The 4,572-nt window shown below is 51.5% G+C and overlaps 1 non-coding gene across 1 annotated transcript; it reads left to right on the forward strand.

The window, feature by feature from the left end:
- The first annotated feature begins 679 nt into the window (after positions 1-679).
- Positions 680-798, forward strand: LOC144890238 (5S ribosomal RNA). Its single transcript, XR_013622297.1, has one exon. It is a non-coding gene; the product is annotated as a 5S ribosomal RNA (ribosomal RNA).
- Positions 799-4,572: the final 3,774 nt, after the last annotated feature.

Raw genomic sequence — 4,572 nt, forward strand, 5'->3', positions numbered from 1 at the left:
CCATTACCGATAAGGAATTGGAAAGAATGCGAGGGTTCTCCATTGAAAAAGAAGATCGTGATGGAAAGAAAAGTTTCAAATGGAAATTAAAAGTAAACTCGAACGGCACTCAGAAGAGAGCATACCTCCACCAGGTGCGCTGGTCACGTTTTGTATTCCAGAGTTCCCCTTAACTACCATAACTTTTTGAGATATCCTGCCAGAGGCTATATTGTTTGGCCCGATGGTGAAGAATCACTTTAAAATTCTACGAGATGGGTCCGGATCCAGATCTTCACCAAAATTGAATCGATTCTTCCTTGTCACACACACAACCTCTCCACCAAGCTTCGTCCAAATCCGTCCATAACGTTTTGAGATATCCTGCTGGATGTATCGTTTTTGGCCCTGTCTCCCAATGGTGAAGAATCATTTTAAAGAATTGTCGGAGCCGGATCCGATTCCAGATCTTCACCAAAATCGAATCATTTCGTCTTTGTCACACACGCCACATCTCTGCCGAATTTAGTCCGAATCCGTCTACAACCTTTTGAGATATCCTGTTCACAAACGGACAGACAGACAAACAGACAGGGGTAAAAAACATAACCTCCATCCACCGTTGGTGGCAGAAAATACGAAACTCTCACTTGGGAAACATTTTCGGTCCTTCAAGTATTTCCAAAGAGAATCAGTTATTGCCTACGACCATACCACCCTGAATACGCCCGATCTCGTCCGATCTCGGAAGCTAAGCAGGTTCGGGCCCGGTTAGTACCTGGATGGGAGACCGCCTGGGAACCCCGGGTGTTGTAGGCTTTTTTTTCTCCTGCAGGGGGAGACTGGGTCGGCTTTTTTTCCTCCTCCTGGACACCATACCACCCTGCAGTCTTGTGGGCTTTTTTTTCCTACTCCTGGACACCATACCACCCTGCAGTCTTGTAGGCTTTTTTCCATCTCCTGGACACCATGCCACCCTGCAGTCTTATAGGCTTTTTTTCCTCCTCCTGGACACCATGCCACCCTGCAGTCTTGTGGGCTTTTTTTCCTCCTCCTGGGCACCATACCACCCTGCACTCTTGTCAGCTATTTTTCCTCCTCCTGGAGACGATACCACCCTGCACTCTTGTTGGCTTTTTGTCCTCCTCCTGGACACCATGCCACCCTGCAGTCTTGGAGGCTTTTTTTCCTCCTCCTGGACACCATGCCACTCTGCAGTCTTGTAGGCTTTTTTTCCTCCGACTGGACACCATACCATCCTGCAGTCTTGTGGGCTTTTTTCCCTCCTCCTGGAGACCATGCCACCCTGCTGTCTTGGAAGCTTTTTTTCCTCCTCCTCGACACCATGCCACCCTGCTGTCTTGTCGGCTTTTTTTCCTCCGACTGGACACCATACCACCCTGCAGGCTTGTTGGCTTTTTTTCCTCCTCCTGGAAACCATACCACCCTGCAGTCTTGTGGGCTTTTTTTTCCTACTCCTGGACACCATACCACCCTGCAGTCTTGTAGGCTTTTTTTCCTCCTCCTGGACACCATGCCACCCTGCAGTCTTGGAGGCTTTTTTTCCTCCTCCTGGACACCATGCCACCCTGCAGTCTTGGAGGCTTTTTTTCCTCCTCCTGGACACCATGCCACTCTGCAGTCTTGTAGGCTTTTTTTCCTCCGACTGGACACCATACCATCCTGCAGTCTTGTGGGCTTTTTTCCCTCCTCCTGGACACCATGCCACCCTGCTGTCTTGGAGGCTTTTTTTCCTCCTCCTCGACACCATGCCACCCTGCAGTCTTGTCGGCTTTTTTTCCTCCGACTGGACACCATACCACCCTGCAGGCTTGTTGGCTTTTTTTCCTCCTCCTGGACACCATACCACCCTGCAGTCTTGTGGGCTTTTTTTTCCTACTCCTGGACACCATACCACCCTGCAGTCTTGTAGGCTTTTTTTCCTCCTCCTGGACACCATGCCACCCTGCAGTCTTGGAGGCTTTTTTTCCTCCTCCTGGACACCATGCCACTCTGCAGTCTTGTAGGCTTTTTTTCCTCCTCCTGGACACCATACCACCCTGCAGTCTTGGAGGCTTTTTTTCCTCCTCCTGGACACCATGCCACTCTGCAGTCTTGTAGGCTTTTTTTCCTCCGACTGGACACCATACCACCCTGCAGTCTTGTGGGCTTTTTTCCCTCCTACTGGACACCTCTCCACCCTGCAGTCTTGTCGGCTTTTTTTCCTCCTCCTGCACACCATACCACCCTGCAGTCTTGTAGGCTTTTTTTTCCATCTCCTGGACCCCATGCCACCATGCAGTCTTGAAGGCTTTTTTTCCTCCTCCTGGGCACCATACCACCCTGCTCTCTTGTCAGCTATTTTTCCTCCTCCTGGAGACGATAGCACCCTGCACTCTTGTTGGCTTTTTGTCCTCCTCCTGGACACCATACCACCCTGCAGTCTTGTGGGCTTTTTTTCCTCCTCCTGGACACCATACCACCCTGCAGTCTTGTACGCTTTTTTCCCCCTCCTGGACACCATACCACCCTGCAGTCTTGTGGGCTTTTTTTCTTCCTCCTGGACACCATACCACCCTGCAGTCTTGTCGGCTTTTTTCCTCCTCCTGGACACCATACCACCCTGCAGTCTTGTAGGCTTTTTTTCCTCCTCTTGGACACCATACCACCCTGCACTCTTGTAGGCTTTTTTTCCTCCTCTTGGACACCATGCCACCCTGCAGTCTTGTAGGCTTTTTTTCCTCCTCCTGGACACCATACCACCCTGCAGTCTTGTAGGCTTTTTTTCCATCTCCTGGACCCCATGCCACCCTGCAGTCTTATAGACTTTTTTTCCTCCTCCTGGACACCATGCCACCCTGCAGTCTTGGAGGCGTTTTTTCCTCCTTGACACCATACCACCCTGCAGTCTTGTGGGCTTTTTTTCCTCCTCCTGGGCACCATTCCACCCTTCACTCTTGTCAGCTATTTTTCCTCCTCCTGGACACCATGCCACCCTGCAGTCTTGGAGGCTTTTTTTCCTCCTCCTGGACACCATGCCACTCTGCAGTCTTGTAGGCTTTTCTTCCTCCGACTGGACACCATACCACCCTGCAGTCTTGTGCGCTTTTTTCCCTCCTCCTGGACACCATACCACCCTGCAGTCTTGTGGGCTTTTTTTCCTCCTCCTGGACACCATACCACCCTGCAGTCTTGGAGGCTTTTTTTCCTCCTCCTCGACACCATGCCACCCTGCAGTCTTGTAGGCTTTTTTTCCCCCTCCTGGACACCATGCCACCCTGCTGTCTTGTAGGCTTTTTTTTCCTCCTCCTGGACACAATGCCACCCTGCTGTCTTGGAGGCTTTTTTTCCTCCTCCTTGACACCATACCACCCTGCAGCCTTGTTGGCTTTTTTTTCCTCCTCCTGGACACCATACCACCCTGCAGTCTTGTAGGCTTTTTTTCCTCCTCCTGGACACCACGCCACCCTGCAGTCTTGGAGGCTTTTTTTCCTCCTCCTGGACACCATGCCACTCTGCAGTCTTGTAGGCTTTTTTTCCTCCGACTGGACACCATACCATCCTGCAGTCTTGTGGGCTTTTTTCCCTCCTCCTGGACACCATGCCACCCTGCTGTCTTGGAGGCTTTTTTTCCTCCTCCTCGACACCATGCCACCCTGCAGTCTTGTCGGCTTTTTTTCCTCCGACTGGACACCATACCACCCTGCAGGCTTGTGGGCTTTTTTTCCTCCTCCTGGACACCATACCACCCTGCAGTCTTGTGGGCTTTTTTTTCCTACTCCTGGACACCATACCACCCTGCAGTCTTGTAGGCTTTTTTCCATCTCCTGGACACCATGCCACCCTGCAGTCTTATAGGCTTTTTTTCCTCCTCCTGGACACCATGCCACCCTGCAGTCTTGTGGGCTTTTTTTCCTCCTCCTGGGCACCATACCACCCTGCACTCTTGTCAGCTATTTTTCCTCCTCCTGGAGACGATACCACCCTGCACTCTTGTTGGCTTTTTGTCCTCCTCCTGGACACCATGCCACCCTGCAGTCTTGGAGGCTTTTTTTCCTCCTCCTGGACACCATGCCACTCTGCAGTCTTGTAGGCTTTTTTTCCTCCGACTGGACACCATACCATCCTGCAGTCTTGTGGGCTTTTTTCCCTCCTCCTGGACACCATGCCACCCTGCTGTCTTGGAAGCTTTTTTTCCTCCTCCTCGACACCATGCCACCCTGCAGTCTTGTCGGCTTTTTTTCCTCCGACTGGACACCATACCACCCTGCAGGCTTGTTGGCTTTTTTTCCTCCTCCTGGAAACCATACCACCCTGCAGTCTTGTGGGCTTTTTTTTCCTACTCCTGGACACCATACCACCCTGCAGTCTTGTAGGCTTTTTTTCCTCCTCCTGGACACCATGCCACCCTGCAGTCTTGGAGGCTTTTTTTCCTCCTCCTGGACACCATGCCACCCTGCAGTCTTGGAGGCTTTTTTTCCTCCTCCTGGACACCATGCCACTCTGCAGTCTTGTAGGCTTTTTTTCCTCCGACTGGACACCATACCATCCTGCAGTCTTGTGGGCTTTTTTCCCTCCTCCTGGACACCATGC

The sequence above is a fragment of the Myxine glutinosa genome, chromosome 1 (genome assembly GCF_964187855.1).
Source record: "Myxine glutinosa chromosome 1, kmMyxGlut1.1, whole genome shotgun sequence".
In the NCBI taxonomy this organism is placed as follows: domain Eukaryota; kingdom Metazoa; phylum Chordata; class Myxini; order Myxiniformes; family Myxinidae; genus Myxine; species Myxine glutinosa.